Here is a 23,420-nt window from a genome sequence, read left to right on the forward strand (position 1 = left end):
CAACTCGTTGCTTAGCATTAAGTTTTAGCATATCCAATCTTTAAATAGTATATTAAGTGACATTGTTTACTGTGTACTTAAAACAACTAAGCACTACTTTTAATTAGAAGTTAGTATTAATTGGTTTCCAATCCACAAATAGCTCAATATTGAGCAAATATGGTACAAGTATCAACTTCATTTTTGTTCACCAAGCCTCACAGTCGCTGCATATTTAGACTTCAAGTAATTTCCTCATATATTCCTTTTACTATAAATCAATTATTCATCCCAAAAACACCGCGTTCAAGTTGCCTCTGCTCACAACAAGATTCGTAGCAAGATCTGCCAACTCCATATTATGCACATGTCCGTTAAACATGATCTGGATTAGCTTGTGTAGTGCCCGCGGTTGGGACTGAGGACGAGGAATTAGAACCTCCTCCGGACCTTTCTCTGAAATCATGAGATAAATTAGAAAACAATGTGTTTGCAGGAACACAGGGAGCGAGTGATTTTTAGGCTTGTTAGGGAATCCATTTAGTTTATTGCAAGAACCGCACTGACTATAAACTTAAAATAGTATCAATACTTATTAACGGTTTTCGATCATTTTATTTTCCAACAATATATATTATATATTAATGATATTTCAAAGTATTTAAAATTTACACATATTACTAGCTAATATTTCAATATCGTAATAGATGTATTAGGTTGGTTATCGGTAGGGTGTATCATTGATAATTGATTTCAAAAAATAATTAAGAATCTTTTATGTGTTGGTAAAATAATATTATTTTATTCTAATATTTAAATGATAGGAGCTTTTACCTAATTAGAAATGGATGCTAAGCTAAGTAGCTATCCTAATAAATATATATCAAATTTTACATAATAATTTTTTTTTTAAATACTACAATCATCATCAAATTTTCATTGTTAGTGTATTTTTATTTTTAAAACAAAAGAATTATAAAATTATGTAAAAATAGAAGGTGTCCTATCACTCAAATTGTTGAAAAAAATAATTCAAATTCAAAAGTTAAGATAAAGATTATAATATAGAAAACACAACTCTTTTCCTCATTAATTAAAATTCTTTTAAAAATTTTGAAGTACCCCGATTATTACCATAAGACACATGTATATAGTATAAAAATCACAAATTCCTTTCACATATTTCTAAGCAATCACATTTTAATTTTAACATGTGTCAAAACAAATCTTGTTTCTACAACCATCCGATTAGTTTTTAATCTAACGAACCACATTAAAGTATACCCTTGATCCGTGTCACAACTAGGTGACCAATGGATGGATGTCTTGGTCCTTATAAAAGCGTCATGTACAAAGCTTAACATACATCTAGTTAGAGATAAATTTCTTACTACAAGGATTTCATCAATACAATGGTTCTGATTATGAATGCTTAGCCTAATACTTATATATATATGCCCCCCACATCCTTCTTACCAAGAGATATATCTTATCCATTGTATAAATTCTGAATGAATATTAATATATGATACAAATGAAATGATTAATTGCACATTTATTTTATTAATCTAATTTTTTTTCTTAAACTATAGATGATCAATCATGCTATACGTTTCTTGAAAAATAGAAGGGGATCCAGTTCTACAGCAATAGGGAAGTTCATTGAAATGAACTACGAAGGTCTTCCCAGCAACTTTAGAAAGACATTGCTACGTCAGCTAAAGCGCCTAGTTGGGCGGGGGAAACTTGTTCTAGTGAAGAACTCATTCAAACTTAAGAGTTAAGGTTTTGTGGTGATGTAGAAAATCATATCTAATAATTATTTTTTAATATTTCCTATCTCCTTGAAGGAAATTTTAAACTCAAAACAATACCCAGCCATGTTCTTTTTATCTAGTTGTTGATTTCATATGTTTTTCAATATTTGTAATTGTAACATTAAATTTATAATAAGTATTAAATTTAGCCATGGAGATGTGTCGCTTAGATTTGTTAAAAAGCAAGCCAACAAAGTAGCCCATGAATTGGATGGATTTCCTTGTTCTTTAAATTGCAACAATATTTTTTTCCTCATGTATGACTCTTTTCCTCCTTAATGAAATTGTCCCTTTTGATTCAAAAAAATAAGTATTATTATTATCTTGTATATTAAAATGTTATAGTTTTAAATTTATAATCAACAAGGGATACTTTTGCCACCCAATAATTATTAAAAAATATTTCTAGTTTCATATTGCAAGTGCTTTAAATTGCTTAACCCTAAACCCTAACCAAATCATTTGATACTTGAACCGTGAGTCTTATTCATTGTAAACCATTAATTGTTGGAATCCTAGATACTGAACCACACACATGTGATACGACTCCATAAATACATATACACCATATACCATTCACTTAAATCGATTTACCCAAACGTACAAATACTCATACTTTGTACAATACCTTGTAACATCAAAAACCAAATCTTTGTATAACCCTTAAACCTTTATTTTTTCTATTACATGATTCTTTTACAAGCTTAAAGCCATTCTTCGTACACACCTTGTTATACCTTTATGGTAGTCATGAATTACATATGCTTTGAGATAGATGCTTTATCCATGTTGTTATGACTTTGTTGTATTGAATTACATTATTTATCATATTGATATTATAGAATTGGATGATTTTCTAAAATGTGGACCAGATTGGTTGTCATATTTGGCCAATGTGTGCCTTTGATGCAGTATATAGAGCAGAGTTATGTGCCTTGCTGGGATTTAGTGCGTGACTGATCAGCAGCCTAACCTTGGTTTTAAAATTTAAAAAATATCCAATTCTAATTATTGCTTAACAGGAACTTGATCCTTTTATATCATTTAATTTGATCATTATTTAATCTCAGTATTATCATTATGACTTGCTGAGCTATTTAGCTCACTCTTGCGAATCTGTTTATGTTCTTTTTCATTTATGAAGTAAACTGTTGATAGCAAGGATCCGCAGACAAGTGTGCGAGCTAGGATTCCAGGTTAAGATGGGATGATCTAGGAGAAGCTTTATTTTTTAGGTTTGAGTTTAGCAAGTCTGTAAGAAAGCTTTATTATCCAGATGTAAGTTAAAATAGTTGGGGTTTGGCACGATGTAATGTAATGAAGGTTGTGCCTTGGTCTTCTTACTTTAACTTGTTGCGATCTGTGGTTGTGTAAGGTAGGGTCATTGCATACATTATTTCATTAACGTGTTTATATATTGTGTGTGTGTTGTGAACCCCAAACTTCTGACCCGTATTTGAAAGGCATCACATGTTATCTACGTAATGACAGTTTTTTACAAATAAAGGTATAGTTTACTTAATTAAATTTGTTGGTTTGTTTAAATAGTAAAAAAACTATCAATTTATAAAAAATTTACAATTCATCTTAAATTCTCTACTAACGGTAAATTGTTTTATTTTGTAACACCGTTATAAATTTTTTAATTCCAGAAAATTAGTTAATTATCTTTATAATCGATAGAAAACAGTTTTACATTAAAGTCTTACCTTATAAGTACGTACATGGAACAAAAAGACTTGTAAATTTTTGATAACTAGATAAGTATTACATAGAAAATGATTTCAGGGATAACGAGTCATATTTCTTTTGAAATACAACATCTAGAGTAAGGATTCATGAAAAAAATTAAAGATATGCAAATTTATGGTTACACAAATTTCAGAATCATGGTTTGAGCGTATTTTTGATAGGAGTGAGCATTTTCTTGTTCAGAACTGAGAATCGAACCGAACAAAAAAATTCATTTCTGTCCAGGTCTTAACTAATTCGGGTCCGATTCGATTCCTATTTTTTAAAAAAATCGATTGTCAAGGCGATTGGTTCTTAACATCTTTGAACCGTAAAAACAGAACCGTATATATAATGTTATATAGTATAATATTTTCTCATTTATAATTATATATGAACAATATTATTTGGTGATATATTATTCATTTTTTAAATATATAAGATATTTCATTTATCTTTATGAATATATATTTTATTAATTTTAGAGAGTAGTCGAATATAAAAAGACTTAGACCTACCGAAAAATATTCTTTAACTACCGTAAATATTCAAAATTAGTCAACTTTTAAAAATTCGAGGATAAAAGTTATATATAAAAATATATAATTTAAAATATAATAAAAATTCAATTCTTTCGGTTCGGAACTGAACCAAATCAAATTTTAAGGTTTGATTCTTCATTATAAACGATTCTGGTTCGGTTTTTAAAATATTCATATTCTGGTTCTCGTATCTTGCGATTCTGTTTTTGTTCGGTTCCAACTCATTGTTTACCATTAATTTTTAGCATATCCAATCTTTAAATACTATATTAAGAGACATTGTTTACTGTGTACTTAAAACAACTAAGCACTACTTTTAATTAGAAGTTAATATTAATTGGTTTCCAATCCATAAATAGCTCAATATCGAGCAAATATTAGTACAAGTATTCAACTTCATTTTGCTCAGCTGTTAATTTTTTATGGTTGGTGACTTTTCCAGATCTCAAATTGATTCTTTCAACTATTCTTTGACTTCCCTCTTGCCTGGGTTAGCTTCTGTATCACTAGGAAGAGTTCCTTGTGGTCTATTCAGCAACACATTAGTAATTTGTCATATTTGATTCTCCAAAGTTTTGATCAAAACCGCTTGGCTTTTACACATTAGTCTCAATTCTTCCAATTCATATTTTTCATTAGCAGATTGACCAGCACTTCCATGGGATTATTGATGCATTCCCGGTTGCTGAAATTGTTTCCTTGGTGCATACTGTTGTTGAAAACCGGGATGGTTGAATGGCTTGGGTCCAAACTGCTGGTAAGGCTGTTGTGGATGTTGTATACCACTCTGATTATTGCTCCAACTGAAATTAGGATGGTTTTGGTTATTAGGATGATAAGTGGTAGATACAGGTTGTTGTGGTCTCTGAAAATTGCTCGCAAACTGTACTGACTCACTAGATATAGCACATTGATCCGTCACATATGCACCTGCACAAAGCTCACAAACACTTGTTAACTGATGAAGTCCATAGTTAGCCAGAGAATCCACTTTCATGGTCAAAGCCTTTAGCTGAGCTGCTATAGCCGTAGTTGTATCTACCTCCAGAATTCCTGATACCTTGCCTTATGGTAGTCTCAGAGTTGGATTCTGATATTCATTAGCAGCCATCATTTCAATTAGCTCATAAGCTTCCTCATAGCTATTAGCCCATAAGGCTCCACCTGATGCTGCATCTAGCATGGGTCTTGACAGTGCTCCCAACCCATTATAGAAGCAATTGATTACCATCCAATCAGGCATTCCATGATGAGGATACTTCCTAAGAATCTCCTTGTATCACTCCCAAGCATTACATAAAGATTCTCCCGAATGTTGTGCAAATTGAGTAAGAGCATTCCTGATTGCAGCTGTTTTTGCCATAGGGAAAAATTTAATAAGAAATTTCTGAGCAAGATCCTCCCATGTCGCAATAGAACCTGTTGGTAGAGAGTGTAACCAGCTCTTAGTTTTATCCCTCAGAGAAAATGGGAAAAGTCTCAGTTTCACAGCATCTTCCGAAATACCGTTGAATTTGAAGGTGTCGCGGATTTTGATGAAATTATGATGTGCATATTGGGATCTTACGTTGGAGCACCCCCAAATTGGACTGAATTATGTACCATTTAAATCGTGTCAGGCTTGATTTCAAAGGTATTAGCTGCAATGGCTGGTATAACAATGCTAAACTGAATGTCATTGATTTTCGGTTGAGAACAATCCTTTAATGTTTTCGTTTCTACTGTTGGTTCTCCCATTGCAATGATCACTTCCATTTCTGCTTCTTCTAGTGTGTCCTTACGAGATTGAGAACGTGTTCGCATACACGCTCGCTCTAATCCTTGAAACACACAAGCAAAGTAAAATTAATAAAAGAAATAATTCGAGTCAGTAAACTATAACGACCACTGATGATAAGCACATAAACTAATTCTTAACACTGATCCCTGGTAGCGGCGCCAAAAACTTGTACGCACAAAAACACGCAAGCGTATGTGGTCACAAGTAGTATAAGATTAAGTTTAGTTCATTCCCACAGAGATTGGTTTAATTTATAATGTACACTTATGCAACAATGTATGATTATTATTCACTGCTAAGGCAAGTATCAAATTAAGTTTGATTATCTAAAAGTAATTTGGCTAGAGTGAATTAACTAAGAGATTAAAATCAAGTTACTTATATGAAATAAAACATGGGATTTCAACTTTATTAAATACTTTATTCAGAGTTTATACCTTTAATCATAGTATGTGATGGTTATGATAGCTAATCAGACAACACGAAATTAGTACGCACTATCTTTCAATATATGTATACCCTACCACTCAGCATCCATAAATTAGATAAAAGCTAGCAGACACCAATTATGTTTAGACCTTATATGTCTATAAGATTTGAAAACATAACGGTTAAAGAGCAAGTTATCCATTGAGATCACATAGGGCAGCGTAGGATGGTTAAAATTATACTACGAATCATGCATGTTAAAACATCCATAAAGCTATGCTAGCATGACAAGTTCTAAACCCCTATATCCACTTTCGCATTCAATAGAGATTAACAATACAACTTAGATGTTAGTTACACACCCAAGAAGATTATGCACAACCATACTAGGAAATCAATAATTCATCACACACTGAAAACTTAAGGCAATCAACTACTAAACTCTATAATTAAATCCGTTAGAATCCCATGATAACGATTAGTTCATAATCGAACGGCTCGTCATCATGGGTTCTAATGAAAACATGATAGTAAAAAGGTTCTGAATACTACAAGAGAATATTAAAGTATTAAGGTTTAGAAAACAAATCTGAAACGAGCATTCAATGTATCGCCTAATTAGAAGAATATAAAAATAAGATTTAGAACTAGATCTTATTCTTCTTAGCTGTCTTGTGCTCTCCACTTGTTATTTTTTCCCAGAGTTCTGTTCATCCGACTAATATCTTCCAGATTACTCTAACTGCATGAAACTTCCAATCAGAATTAAAACAGGTTTTTTTTTGCACGACCTAGCATGGGCGTGCCAAGACAGAGCGCGGGCGCGCTAGCCTTCTGTTCAAGCAGTGCGGGCGCGCCAAGGTAGAGGGCGGTTGCGTTTGCCTTCTGTCAAAAAAAATCTGATTTCTTTATTTCTCGCTCCGCTCCTCTGGAAAGATTTTGCCTTTCATTTCCAAATTTTATTCCATCATAGAAGCATAGAAAAGTCCATTCATGTCTCTAGTTATAGCTCTACAAAGACTCAACAAAAATGCATCAAAAACACTACATACTTGAGATCAAGTCATCAACTTAAGCCGATACGAAGCATTCGAAATGGATATAAAATCCACTTATCACTTATCACGATCATCAAGAGTTTATCATAACATAATAGTTCTCACAAGATTAAAATAGAGTATTCAGGCACGATAAGTTCATCAATTCATCAATTCATCAAGTTGGGATCCCAACCAGCTAAACAATTGCTTTAGCTTACTTCCAAAAAGGAAGCATCATCATCAGTTCATTAAGTATCAGTGCAAGAATACTTGTTTTTCATCAGTGAATCATCAGTCAAATTAAATTAATCATCATTTAAAGATCAAAACATCAACAGTGAAATAGTATAGTATATACTTATCGTGCACCGCTTAATTTATTCTTTATGAATCCCGAAATTTGAATTAATTTATTATCGATCTTTCGTCCACTTGAATCTACAATGATATGGTTGCGGAAACTTGATTCTACTTGTTACGAGCTTCGATTCAACTACTTACATGCTAAAATCGGAGTTCGATAATGCCTTCAAATCCTCGTTTGATTATGAAAAATACTATGAATATACGTATTTTCTCCAGGTAATTATAAGATTTTTCTGTTTGGTTTTCTTTTTCAAAACAAGGTACTGTAAGGGCTATTTATAGTTACATAAATATAAGACAGGATTGCACGTACTACGAAAAGATAAGATAGGATTGCACGTACTGCGAAAAGATAAGATAAGATTGCACGTACTATAAAAAGATAAGATAGTATTGCACGTACTGCGAAAAGATAAGATAAGATTGCACGTACTATAAAAAGATAAGATAGGATTGCACGTACTGCGAAAAGATAAAATACGATTGCACGTACTGTGAAAAGATATGATATGATTGTACATACTGTGAAAGGATAAGATAGGACTATAATCAAAATATCTCTTATATCAAAAATATCTGGTTTATCGTTTACCGAATCTAAAATAATATCATAAAATTTGTATCGGGAATCGTATGGGTAAAACCGTACTCCGGATTGAAAAAGTCAATACATGGAAAATGCTCGAAATAATCAAATTAAGATAGAAATGAGTTTTCCCGAAACTTCTGGGTGGTGAAAACGTAAAAACCGTTGAAGTTGGACGATTTCCGATTATTCAAAATAATTAATATCTAATTTGAAAAATAAGTAAATAAATCTATAAATCATTTATAAAATCATATAATGACGTATAAATTACTATAAAAATAACAAAATTATCTATACTTTATTTTAGATATATAAAAATTAAAATTCATGAATTTATCGCATGTAAACATCGAACACAGATGTCAAGTAACACATAATTAGAATATTTATTCCATTCATTCCATCTAATATTTATTTTTAAGTCGTGGGTGTTACGGTCTCTCTCTGTTTTACAAGGTATTTAACATTTCTTCTTTGTTTTCTCGATTGTTAATATGATTTTTGTAACTCATTTTTCTCTATTTTAACATAATAACAAGGTTTGGATATGGATGTTTCCAAGAAACTTCTTTGTTCAGGATGTGTTTATGACTTTCGTGATTGAAGATTATGCAAAATAGGTATTTGTATATATCCGCTATTGCTAATCAATTGGAATTTTCTAGACGATTGTTGGTTAATGGTATAATATCATTTCGTTTATCTGGTTGCTAAATGTTAGTTTATTTCTGATTTCACTTGTGTCTTGAAAGAGTTATGAAGGTTTCATGGCAAGGTTAAATTTTAAATCTTTTGAATCTTTACCTCTTTTTCTATGTGTTTTACTCCTTTTAATTTTGTCTGCAAAAGGATTGGATTTTGGTTTCTTGTTAACATAATATTTTGAAATTTTCTTGGATCGCAGATCTTGTTGTCAGCTTTCGAGTGCACACATTATGGTGAGAGGTAATTCGCAGGAACAATGAAGTACAATTTTCCGGTGAGATACAATCGCGAGAGTGTAACTATTGCCTGAAAATACAACCAGGTGACCGAAAGGTTGTAGGAGTGATTTTTTTTCAATTTTTTAACATAAATGTAGACCATGCTTATAGTATATATAGATCTCTTCTGTTTTGATATGTAAATGAACATTATCATCTTTATCTCAAGTGTAGTGAAAGGCTAATATGATTTTCTTTTCAGGTCCTCAATCGACAAGTGGTGAAGTCTGAAAGTGCCACAATAAAGGTAATGATCACAGTTCTATTGTGAAGATATACCTATATGATGTAACCAAGTTTTATTCTAGGATATTCATAAATTCTTGTATTTATCACTTATGCTAGAGTGGTGATATTTGTCCTGTGAATATGTTGCGTATTTAGAAGTTCAAAAGAATGACAATTAAATAAAACTAAATCTACTCTCAACATCAGTCAATTGGAAATTGTGTTACAGAAGAAAACATGTTTTAGTATATAACAAATTAATGATCCATTTCATCATAAGGTTGCTAAGTTGATTCTATCACTGTTTTTTGTGTTTTATTTAGTTTTAAGTAAGGTAACAGCTAGATAGAGCAGAGAAAAATAGCAGAATAGAGATAGAATCAGAGAGATAGAAGGCAGAAATGTAAAGTTTAGGCAGAGAAAAAAGAGAAACTAGTAGAAGATTGAATATAGAGAAAAAAAAACCCTAGAGATAGAGATAATCAGTTATAGAGAGAGTGGTGGAAACTATTCCTTTTCATAAATTTAACATAAACTGAATTGTTGCATTAGAAGTTGTAATTATACTACAACATTAGTAACTAACTTACCGAAAGTACCATATTATCAATAAATCTACTATTAATACTTCAACTCATACAAGCACAAATTTACTATGTGCATATTCCAGAACTAGAATTTGAGATCCCACCGGAGGCTCAACGAAGCTCTTTGTCCACGGTAATAACTTTAAATCTCACTTATTTTGTGTGATGATTCTACATTATATATTTGCATTTAATCAACAAATTAAGATTCTATGTTTTTTGATAATTTATTGATAGAACTAAACTGATATGCTAAGATACAGAATGGTAATATATGCTTGAAACTGCAACTGGGATTACTTATTTGAATAAAAGATTACAGAGGTTATTAAATAGAAACACCTATCAACTAAACTCCTTCAAACCAGGACATGATCCTAATATAACTCCACGTTCTCCTAACCACCTATGACTACTACAACGTACACATTGATTTATTCAAACATAATAAAACTCTGCAAATAAATAAAAACATGTTTAAAATTAACTCCAACATTTATGTACTGCATTATATGACCTAAGACCGTAAGTTTAGGGAAATCACTGAACATTATAACTTATAAATTATTATCATACTAATATCAAAGGACTCGGAGAATGTTTACCGTCTACATGTTGTGCCTGGTCCACTTATGTAGGCTATGATTTTATTAAGCCCAACTAAACAAATAAAAAAAACAAAAACACAGTAGAATGTTAGAGAGAGAGGAAAAAAAAGGAAATAAAAGGGGGGAGACAAAACCTTTTGTGTAGTAGCGTGAAGTGATTCAAAACAATCCCAGAGGTGGAAGTACCAGCAGCAATAAGGTTGTATCTGTGAATTCTGTGTTACAAATCGGTGAGAATATCCAAACTTGGTTTAATGTATTATTAGTGAAATCCACATCTATGTGAAGATTAATGTTTGTATGTACCTCTAGTATTAACTAGAGAGAAACTTGTGTATCCCATTATTTATAGTGGAAGTGTTTTAGTCTGGGTCGTTTACTGTCACCTCGTGGTTTTTTCCCTTCACCTTGGAGGGTTTTCCACGTCTACAAGGTGAATCATCATGACCGTTGTTGATGAGGGGATCGCTAAAGATAGTAAGTGATCACCCAGATTCATATTGTCAGTTATCATTTAATATATGAGAGATTTTTATGTTAAAAGATGAATCATCATAAGCAAATGTAATCACATTTTCTAACGCTTGTATGTTGTAACGACGACTTTAAGTTATAGAACAGACCCCTTTTTACACAGACAAAATAGCTGATGGACCATTGTAGTGTTTGGAATCAATATGGGCCATTTATGTCTGGATCCTTTTATTGGCGGCTGACATTTTTTTCTAGTTTAGGTTGGAGGGATATTAGTACACGATGCGGATGAATTGCAGGCCCTTCAGGAAGAGCGAAAGATGCTGGTTGTCTTTTTTGTAAATTATGTCTTTTTCATCATCGCTATATTTGCCTTGCGATATTGGATGGTATAGTTTGTTGCTATTATTCAAGCCATCTTAGTTCCAGGGAAGCAACTTTTTTCATTGTTTTTGACAGCTTCGTCGTCTAGTGTCACTGGTATTGTTAGAATACTTTTGTCATCCTTAAACACGGATCCAGCTGAAAAATTCTTAGAGGTTGAGCAGTTATATTCAGAATTATATGATTTAACTAATTAATTTTTGTATATTTTGTCATTAAAAATCATGTTTGCATGGAATTTAATTATGTCTTTGATTGGTCAACTGAAAGGTATTTATAATTGCAAAATCAGGATTGAAGAGCAGGCTATGGTGTGTAGAAGACTTTGATGAACTAGTGCAAGGAAAAGCACAGGGTCTTTCTTGTCTTATAGGAAGATATGTCAAAGTTTGACAAACTATTTTACATTCTTTTAGCATTTTTAATTTTAGATTAAGGTGTTTCACTTTTTTAAGAATGTAATGTATTTTGTGTGCTTGGTTTGGAACTATATATCAAGCTATGTACTTTGACAATGGTGTATTTTGGTAATATTGCTTCTGTTTGGTATTATTTGGTAATGAAATGAAAATTTTATATATTTTGGGGATATGCAACTTTATAAAAAATGCAAAGATGGGCGCACATTTGGGGCCCATAATATTATACTCATAGCCCAAACCCTGTTGCAACACTGGTCAAATTCTATTGCAACCCTCGTTGGTGTTGTAATAGGATGTTTCTATAAGAGATAAGGAGGGTTTGCAATAGGGTTTGTCGGGGTTGCAATAAAGTTATTTCCCAACAGCTAAAATTGCAACCCAAAATAGCGTTGGAATAGTGTTTTTTGCACAAATAGCAACGGTTTTTTGGCATTTAGTAACGGTTTCTTGGATTTGCAGAATCCAATATATGGCGTAGTGATTAATTTAAAATATAATCATATAAAATACGTAGTCACTTCTTTTAAAGTATTGAAAATACACTACCACATAATGGTCTTCGGCAACATCCAAAAAAAATGTTAAAAATACTGAAAAATGTAGTCATGAGTCGTAAGGCAACACTTTTATCAATTTTGAGGGTGTAGGAAATTTACATGTGGCATTTGATATTATGCCAACACATTTCAGAAAACTGTGCCAACATCGATCTTATTTTGCCTTAGGTTTCTATGGCGACATTTTTTTACTCAATAACAACACTAGCACTAGCACTGATGTTGGCTTTAACTATATGGCAACACCCTCTAGTCAATAGCAACATAATGTTGATGTTGCCATAATTCTTATTGCAACATCTTTCTCCCTCTATAGCAACACCAGTTGAATAACATTTTTCATTTTTCCAAGACCTTATCATGTTATAGCAACACAAGTTATTTTATTTTTTCCAACACCTTATCAGACTAAGGTAACACTTTTAACGGCAATTTTTGAGCAACTTGTTATCTAATAAAACATTCCAATATTAAATAAATTAATCCAAATAGTAAACACACAAGAAGCAACTCAATCAACTTAAAGAACTTTCACTATAATTACTTGAATAAAGAACTTCCAAGTCACACAAACATAAAATTTCAAGTCATACTAATTCTAACTACTCCAGCCTAAACTTCTATTTATATAAAATTACATGTATTAGAAACCAACTTTTACAATTGATCTCTAGCTGCTAAAAAGTCCACCAAAGTTCTGAAGGGAGATCACCAACTGAATTGGACGAAAATTACGCGCACACGACAGCTGTGGCTGAGAATGTAAAGACTATCTTGTGTATTTTATCAGTTTGGGCACATGCTTCTAATACATTGTGTATAGCTATTACCTCTAGTTCTGCCATAAATTCCTGAAAGAAAAAAAAGAGCATAGCCAGCTGTCACAACATATAAATTCATGAATACATATTCAGAAGCAGCCTCCAGTGTTCCTTTTAGAAATAAATTAGGGGAGAGTTTTTTACATCATAGGTAGGGTGGTCAGAGGGAGGAGAGATGGAGTAAAATAAAAAACAACATCCCTTGAATGCATCAAGTAAAGTGTGATAATCCAGGGGGTCTGAGTAAAACACCTTGAATCTGGTACTATGATTCTCGCCAACAGAAGATATAAAGCCCTGCAGTTTAGATGGAAAGAAAATCAAGAATTGTTAGATAATTTATACCATAAAAATATTATATGAGCATATACTCTGCATAAAAATGAGCAAACATGGATGTATCAGATAAGAGACATCAAAAACATAAATAGAAACAAGACTGGGGTTATTACTTGCCAATGAAAAATAAGAGATTGAAGTGAACATGGTAGATAATAATTCAAATCATTCAAATAATTCAAAAATAAGACATCAGATGCATGCACGGTCTCTGTATAACACTCGGTTGCATTACTAGATATGTTTTTTTGACAAAGTATCAATATAGTACACATTAAGGTAAATAACCTTATCAATATTTAGTTGTTTTTTGTCAGCCGCGATTCTCTACGTGTTATGTACACATTACTACCTTGAAATTTTTAAATGTTATGCAGATGCCCCACTATCACTTGAATCTGATTTGTTAAGCGCGCCTGTAAACCCATTTGGTGCATTCCTATCTCCCCCTATTCATTAACAAAGAAACTAAATCAGTAAACCATTGTGATTTTACTATTATTAAAATAATATATTAAGAAGAGAGCTGGCCGCATGCTTCAATCTTAGCTCGAGGACTAAGTACAGAGATGAAATCAACGCAAATTAGATCAATAGCACCTGACCTACACATACAATCTGCAACTGATGTAGAAAAGAGATGGGGAAAATTACAACATATACATATATATAAAAGGGAAATGGATTTTTTCGTCACCCAACTTATCGTGTTTTTAGGAACTTACCATTCAACTATTATTTTTTTTCTTTTGCTCACTAATGTTAGGTTCATATTTGTTTTAACTCACTAACGTTAGGTTCAGATTTGATTATTAGCATTATGTCAATTTTTTGTAGCATTAATATTTTAATGATTCGATATATGTCTATATCTTTATTTATAGTACTTCATATGTCCCCCGAGACGTTTACCTTGGTGATGAGAGTTTGACAAGCATTTTAAGGCTCCTAAAAGATGTAGTTTCATGAATTATTTTAAATTTTTTTCTTCCGAATAATAATTTAATGTTTAAATTTTTATATACAAAAAAATCTTAAAAATAAGTTAACAAACTATGTTTGTAAGAAAAATATCTTGTGATAGTTGTTTGATTTCATACCAAATTCACATTATTACAACATTATTCTATTTTTGTGTTTATATATATACTTGTTTCACAATTCTATTAGAGTGGATGGGTTTATAGTTTTGATTTTGGATCACTAAGAGTTGCATGAAGGAGTTGTGATTAGTGCTTTCATTTGGTTTTTGAAAGTATCGTTTGGTAAAATATTGATATGTAATTTTTTAATGTTTTTAGTACTTTATGATCAGTTTGCTAATTTGATTATATAGAATTTTTTATTTTTTATTTCCCAATAATTTTAGTACGGATTGGGATGTCTCTTCCTAATAAATTTGGTTTTGAGCTTAGTACCTCACCTAAAAAGTAAAAGACGTATATGAACTGATTTTATGCGTCTGTTTACAATGTATATACATTTGTTCTGATCACATGTTTAAAATAATATGCGTCCTTCCTATAACATACATATATAATTCAGATATTATATGGTTTTTTGCTAACAAAGGATCAGTGTTAACTTTATAGAATAGTTAAACACTGGTTTACACAACATGTAATAAGAAGTGCTAATCACTTTAACATCTTGTCACTAATCTTTCCATTTCTGGCTTAGCATATCTTTCCATATTGTGTTAACTTTGATCTTCCTTTGTCAGTTAATCTTCACCCTTTATCTTGCACTCTTCAAACTGCTTCTTGTAGACTTGTCAATCCAACTGATTGGATCGTTTGTTGATTGATAATCTTGGATATTTAACTTGATTGTATTCTGTATTTGAGTTTCATTAGAGGTCTCCGGTTAGCTGTTAGAGAACTGACATCTTGATAAGTATAAAAGCTTATTGAGGCCTCATAGTTCTCTAATGATTTTTGACTTATCGAGATCTTCGAGTTCTCGAGTGACTTTAACTTATTCGAGGTCTCTGAGTTCTCGAATGTTGTTTGACTGTTCGAGGTCTCTGAGTTCTCGAATGTCGTTTGACTGTTCGAGGTCTCTTAGTTCTCGAGTGCAATCTTGACTTATCGAGATCTCCATTTCTTTACATGTAGAATCAGCTTATCAATATCTCTGAATTTTCTAGTGATATTATGACTTGTTGATAACTCAGAGTTCTCTAGTAAAGAAATGACTTGTCGATATCCAATCTTCGTGTCTTCAATTTGGCTTGTCGATATCTCTGAGACTTCTTTATAAGCTTTTCTTGACTTCTTTCTGGAGTCTCGATTGACTTCTCTATAACACTTAATCTGTGACTTGTAGACTTCTTGACTTAGAATGTTTTTCACAAAATAGATTTATTCAACTCCAAGCTTCTTCACACTTTCTCTAAGGCATGATCTTCATGATCTTCTTCCAGAGCTTATTCTTAGGCTTGAGACTGCTTACATAAAAATACTCCAGTCTAGTCTATATACATATTTACAGACTGAAATGTTATAACATAAAATACAAAATTAGATTACAATATAACTTACTTAGGGTTACCAATAAGACTTAGTCTTGTTATAGCACAAGCATGTCTTGCACAACATTATGCGACTCCTTCATATGCATCTAGTAAACTCAGACATATATAAGCTTTTTTATAAGACACATATGACACTTTTTGTACTAGTTATCACTATATTTTAATAATACTATAGAAAATTGACAAAATACTAATAATCAAATCCGAACCTAATATTAGTGAGTAAAATAAAAAAAACTTATAGTTGAGTGGTAAGTTTCTAAACACACAATAAGTTGGGTGACGAAAAAATTCATTTTCCCTATATAAGAACATATAAATGGTATAAAACCCCCCAAAAATTCAAAAAATATAAAAACACGGCATACATATAAAACCCCCCAAAAATAATTAGGGTTTGACAACTACAAAATTAACAAATTAAAACCCCTAAAAATTAGGATTTGTAAACAAATTATAAAGAACACCCAAAATTAAGGTCTGTAAATTCCAAATTAATAAATTAAAAACCCCAAAAATTAGGATGTGTAAACAATTATAAAGAACACCCAGAATTAGGGTTTGTAAACCCCAAATTAACAAATTATAAATCGATTTTGTACCTATAAATTAAATTAGAGTAAGTGGAGCTTTAAAAAGGAGCTAAAAAAAATCATACAGAGTTTAAAGAGATGAACAACTGAGCGGCAGCAAGAAGACTGGCGGCGAAGAGCAGATGAAGGGAAGCGAGATGAGTTGCGATTGAGTGTTTGAGCGCCTGCGGTGATGAGAAGAGTTGCGACTGAGCTGAGCTTGTATTTTGTGTCATGTGTTTTGACTTTTGTCAAATTTTCTATTTTTATTTGTGCGAGATATCAATTTTAGTTTGAGCGCGATTTTTTCCCTGCTTCATTTTTTAACTTTTTCACATATCTAAGCCAACATCGATAAGGGTGTTGGCATAGCAAATCTAAGGCAATATTTATAGAAATATTTTGTTATGATGTTCCCATATATCATACTTTTTAATTTCATGTCATATAAGCCAACATTTTTCTTAACAACACCATTTTTGGATGTTGGTAAAGACCATTTATGCGGTAGTGATAATGCATTACACGTTAGCAAAACTTAAGCTATATGTCTAGGTAATTTAAGATAAAAAATAAAAAAGACATGCACTACAAGAAATTTAGGATTTTCCTACCAATAATTTACATGCCGCTATACGTTAGTGTAAGTAAATAGTCTTTCTTTACCAAGAAATTTTGAAATTCTATGAAATAACCTTTACCTACCAATGTACGTTAGTGTAAGTAAATAGTCTTTCTTTACCAACTTTTACATACCAACCACTACCAATATTATACTGGTATATAAATCACCCTATTTACCAATAAAAGAGTTTTACACTACAAGAAATTTGCTTTGACACAACAGTTTTGCACCGTTGTCTGACTTTAAAATTTTTTGTTGAATACCCAGCACTCGTGCTGATATGAAGTAAGACAACGGTTTTTTAAACTTTTATTACAACAAGATAGCACAACAGTTACGCAAGACTTGTTACAGTTCAAGACAAAAAATGGAATTAAAAATAAAAACTGTTGTTGAAAATAGAGTAAAACAACAGTTTTAGTTCTACACAACGGTAAATTTGTGTCAACTAAGAGTATTCAATTTACAGTTCAAGACAAACAATGGAATTGGAAATAAGAACCGTTGTTGAAACAAAGTAAAACAACTGTTTTAGTTATACACAACGGTAAATTTGTGTCAACTAAGAGTATCTAATTTTATTCTTAAAATTTTATGTCTATTGAGACAATGGTAATTTCAATTTCACTATTGTCTCAAAACATAACAACAACAGTTTTTAAGAAAAGCTCTTATTCTAATTTCTTTGTGACAATGGCTTTTGTTCAGCACCGTTGTGTGGATGGTATTAAAACAACAGTTTTGTTCAAATCAAGCATTGTGTATATGCTTTTAAACAATTGTTTTGAATATGGAGTAGGTGTTCACTGTTATCTCAAAACTATTCAGACAATTCTCTGTATAGTAGTCACATTGTTCTTTATATTTTGAGACAACACTGTCTAATTTTTACCAGTTACTTGAATATTATTGACACAATGGCTTATAATTTTTACCTATTAGATTATCTAGCATAAGGCAACTGTGTTGATAATGCATTACTTAAGGTGGCTGTTGTTTGAATATATATTGTACAATGGTTTTTTTTTTTCATTGAAACACCATTATCTATTGAAGTGTAAAATTTTTGCATACCAAATTCAGTTCATGCACACCACCTGCGGAAACTTAAAACTAAAATTTTACCAATCACAAATCCATAAAAAACTAAATACATATCATTCAATCCATCAATCCGCAACTTATCAATCTAGGAACACAATCCAAGCCAACTAAATAGAACTACATCCATAGACTTCAACATTCACAATACTTAAAAACAAATTCAACAAAAACCAAATCCTACAATCTGATCAGCGCATAAGAACTTGTACCAAACATCCAAAGTTTACTTAACGTCTCACATCACTAACTACATATTTGAAAACTTGCACTTGACCAAATATTTCTAAAGAAAATAAACTGATTGTTTCACATGGGATCCTTGATCACGTACCCTTCCTACGTGCTCAGGCTTGCCAAGAGCCATCGTTAAAACATCATTAACACCTTCCACTGCAATTTTTCCTTCCTTAACCTCCTCCTTCAGCTTTTCCTACAAAATTAAGATTATCCTTTTTTAATCTTAGCTATTCGTATATAAAATATCTAATATGTCTAGGCATATAAAAATGTAGTACTTACAATTTAGCAAAGTTTGTTAACAGTTTAGCAAAAAAAAGGTTCAAAGTGTTGGTACAAACTTAAATAGCATAGAGTATGAATCAATGTATGAATGTAACTAGAGAGTAAAACGTAGTCTAGCCAAATTGCCTTACTCATATTATTGTTGATTGGAATGCTACTACCACTAATAGAAATGAAATGTCCTATTAAATAGGAACTGATCAACTGAACTCCTACAAACAATCAAACACTAACTTATTCTCTAATGCTCCTACTAAATTGCTATATATGTAATGACCACGTCTAAATCGTGATTACAAACTAACACATCAACAGGCAGATAGAATTATGTAAATAAAATAAAAAAATAAATATGTTGGAAAGTCAGCAAGAAAACAAAAATGAATATGTTGTTTCAATAGCACTAACCCATTCATTTTCAAGGTTTGCATAACCTTTTCGAGCCATGCGATGTGGATATATACTCATTGACCTTCTTTGAACTTGTTCATCATGAATTTTCTTCATAAAAAGCATGAATGAGGTTAAATAAGATCACGACTAAGTAAATATTGTATATAAATTTAGCCAAAAAAATATTACGTAAAGGTAAATAGAACCATACCATAAATTCCTTTGACGTGCGATCAGAAACAAATATGTCCCAATGACATTTTTCAATGAAAGAATAATCTGCAGGGGGGATGTGCCAAAATTTCAGGTTGATCCAGATAAGGAAGAATATAATCTTTGGTGAGCCGACATTTGAACTCCCTCCATTTTGAAGATGCAGATAATAAAACCATCTTCTTGGCTGATTGAGGTACAATAAAAGCCATCTACATACATAAGAAACATTAGTATCATTAAAAAAATACAAGCAAGTGAAAGAACATAAGCAACTAGATTATTTCATTTTTTTTAACTGCACACAGTCCCAAATCTTTTCATGTGTGTCTTTTGGAACAGACTTCCAGGAATCATGCCAGATTGGGGCTTTTGTTCTTGCCAAAACTCCGATATATGATTGCATCTCTGCCCCTGCTTTACCATATGGCTCTCCTTTTGAATTAAAAGACACCGCAAGTTTGATCCCCATCATCTTAGACACTGCAAGTTTGATCACCATCATTTTGCGTCTTAGAATCCCCATCATCTTAAACACCGCAAGTTTGATCCCCATCATCTTGCGTCTTAGACATTAATTTAAAAAAAGTGTTTAATATACATTAAACATAGTTTATTCACACAAAACTAGACCCGGCATAATATGGTTTTGGATCAATTTTAGTTGATTAATATGGATTTGGACTGGTTTATGAACAAAAACCATATATTAACTATATTATATCAAATATGGTTATAATTTGGTTTGGTTTTATATGGTTATGGGATTAAAATATCGATAACCATATTTGTATCTTTTCATTCTTCAGGCTACTGTTAACATTTAGATAAGAGTATAAGACTGGTACCGCTCTACAGCATATAAAACAGATTATCTACAACAATATCTCTGTAATTACGTTTCTACCGTCATTTAGAAGATTCATGTTTTAGTTTCCTGGCGTTAAGATAACAAATAAATCAGTCCTGGTCCAGTACTTTAGGCCCAAACATTAAAATTTGATTTTACGACATTGCAGAGAGTAAGAGCTGTTAAGAAGCAAGAAACACTAACTAATACCTGTAACTTTCAAAGCCGGGTATGAACCAAATTTTAAAAATTGGTTTAGTTTGGACTGAATATATGGTTCTGGACCTATATTGCCAGGTCTACACAAAACATCTAACACTAAAACATCCAACAAATATATACTCAAAACAAATTCATTCATCATAAATATAACCCCAAAATCACCCATACAAACATACATAACTCAATACATATTTATAAATATATATATTTGTAACTCAATGCATGCAAAATCCAAGATAACTCAATGCATGCAAAATCCAAGATAAATGAAAACTCAAAACTGAATCAACAACAAACATTTTAAAAACAGAGATGTAATTAAAAGAAAAAAAGAAGCATATTTTAGAAACCCCAAATAATAAAACCCTAAAAATGGTTATATAAACCCCAAATCAATCACTCAAATGCCCCAAATATAAACCCCAAATCCAAAATACAAACCCAAAATCCCCAAATATGGATGTAGGTTTTAGGGTTTCATAATCCCCAAATATAGATGACATATAGGTGTGGGTTGTGTTAAATACCTCTGTTGAGTTGTTGAGTCGAACGGAAGATGAAAATCGTCGGTGAAGAGTTAAAATCGCCGGTGTTGAGTTGAAATCGCCGGTGTTGGTATTGAGGTGTTTAGAGAAAGAAGTAATGGAGTAAACAAAGTAACGGGTTAAAGTAAATGGGGGGAGATGAAAATGAAATTGGGGGGAGATGAAAATGAAATTGGGGGGAGATGAAAATGAAAGAAGAGGGAACTCAAAAAAAATTATTTCAAATCAACGGTTTATAATTCAGTTCTACTTTTAATCTGACGATCAGTATTTTTTCCTATTATTTTTTTTCAAAATTAAACAATAAATTGTAAAACCTGTGTTCAAATCTTGTATTTTCAAAATATAGTTTAAACAGACTTACAACGGTTACAATTTTTGCCCGAAACTCGTTGTCCTATATGTTCAAAAAATTAATTTTGAACAAATTCGACATTCTAGTGTAAATAAATTTTATCAACACTCCATGTTTCCTATAAAATTCGAATATTTCATATATGACTTTGATTTGATCATTCGGATGTGAAAAAATATTTAAAAATTGTCGAACATTCCGTGCATGACTTTATAAGTAAAATTTATTAAAAATCGTACTCTCTGAAACGAGAATGTTACCCGAGCGTCCGAATAATTATTTTAAATGAGCTGTTCGACGATCCAACCGTACGGATGTCAAGATATGTTGATTTTGGGCTTGTGAAAATATATTTAAAAATTCCCGAACATTCCGTCCATGACTTTATAAGAAAAATCCAGTAAAAGGCGTACTCCCTGAAACGAGAATGTTACCCGAACGTCCGAATAATTTTTTTAAATGAGCTGTCCGACGATCCAACGGTACGTATGTCAAGATATGTTGATTTTGGGCTTGTAAAAGAATATTTAAAAATTCCTGAGCATTCTGTGCATGACTTTATAAGGAAAATCTAGTAAAAGACGTACTCCCTGAAACGAGAATGTTACCCGAACGACCAAATCATTTTTTTAAATGAGTTGTTCGATGATCCAACCGTATGCATATCAAGATATGTTGATCATTCGGATGTGAAAAAATATTTAAAAATTCACGAACATTCCGTGCATGACTTTATAAGGAAAATCTAGTAAAAGGCGTACTCCCTGAAACGAGAATGTTACCGAACGTCCAAATAATTTTTTTAAATGAGCTGTTCGACGATCCAACCATACGAATGTCAAGATATGTTGATTTTGGGCTTGTGAAAAAATATTTAAAAATTTTCGAACATTCCGTGCATTACTTTATAAGGAAAATCCAGTAAAAGGCGTACTCCCTGAAACGAGAATGTTACCCGAGCGTCCGAATAATTATTTTAAATGAGCTGTTCGACGATCCAAATGTACGGATGTCAAGATATCTTGATTTTGGGCTTGTGAAAAAAAATTTAAAAATTCCCGAACATTTCGTGCATGATTTTATAAGGAAAATCTAGTAAAAGGCGTACTCCCTGAAACGAGAATGTTACCCGAGCGTCCGAATAATTATTTTAAATGAGCTTTTCGATGATCCAACCGTACGGATGTGAAGATATGTTGATTTTGGGCTTGTGAAAAAATATTTAAAAATTCCCGAATATTCCGTGCATGACTTTATAAGGAAAATCCAGTAAAAGGCGTACTCCCTGAAACGAGAATGTTACCCGAGCGTCCGAATAATTATTTTAAATGAGCTGTTCGACGATCCAACCGTACGGATGTCAAGATATGTTGATTTTGGTCTAGTTAAAAAATATTTAAAAATTCCCGAACATTCCGTGCATGACTTTATAAGGAAAATCTAGTAAAAGGCATACTCCCTGAAACGAGAATGTTACCCAAACGTCGGAATAATTTTTTTAAATGAGTTGTTCGATGATCCAATCTTACGGATATCAAGATATGTTGATCATTCGGATGTGAAAAAATATTTAAAAATTCCCGAACATTCCGTGCATGACTTTATAAGGAAAATCTAGTAAAAGGCGTACTCCCTGAAACGAGAATGTTACCCGAACGTCCGAATAATTTTTTTAAATGAGTTGTTCGGTATCCATAATTATTGAGCTATACAGTTAGGTCGTTATTCTCTTCTTCGCATCTCCTCTTCTTTCTATTCTTCTTTTTTCATCTTTTCATTCAATTATCTTCTTAACATCACGATTCAG

At 31.9% G+C, this 23,420-nt stretch overlaps 2 long non-coding RNA genes and 1 other non-coding gene across 3 annotated transcripts; 2 read left to right on the forward strand and 1 right to left on the reverse strand.

Moving 5' to 3' along the window:
• Window positions 1-5,310: 5,310 nt before the first annotated feature.
• On the forward strand, window positions 5,311-5,417 carry LOC141703087 (small nucleolar RNA R71). The gene has a single exon (XR_012567352.1). It is a non-coding gene; the product is annotated as a small nucleolar RNA R71 (small nucleolar RNA).
• Window positions 5,418-8,808: 3,391 nt separating this feature from the next.
• Window positions 8,809-12,111, forward strand: LOC141703084 (uncharacterized). The gene is made up of 4 exons (XR_012567349.1): window positions 8,809-8,893; window positions 9,178-9,311; window positions 9,459-9,503; window positions 11,830-12,111. It is a non-coding gene; the product is annotated as an uncharacterized LOC141703084 (long non-coding RNA).
• A 925-nt stretch (window positions 12,112-13,036) lies between these two features.
• LOC141703085 (uncharacterized) lies at window positions 13,037-14,320 on the reverse strand. Its single transcript, XR_012567350.1, has 2 exons — window positions 14,029-14,320; window positions 13,037-13,634 (listed from the first exon to the last, which is right to left on the reverse strand). It is a non-coding gene; the product is annotated as an uncharacterized LOC141703085 (long non-coding RNA).
• Between the last annotated feature and the right edge of the window lie 9,100 nt (window positions 14,321-23,420).

The sequence above is a fragment of the Apium graveolens genome, unplaced genomic scaffold, assembly GCF_009905375.1.
Source record: "Apium graveolens cultivar Ventura unplaced genomic scaffold, ASM990537v1 ctg62, whole genome shotgun sequence".
Classification (NCBI taxonomy): Eukaryota; Viridiplantae; Streptophyta; class Magnoliopsida; order Apiales; family Apiaceae; genus Apium; species Apium graveolens.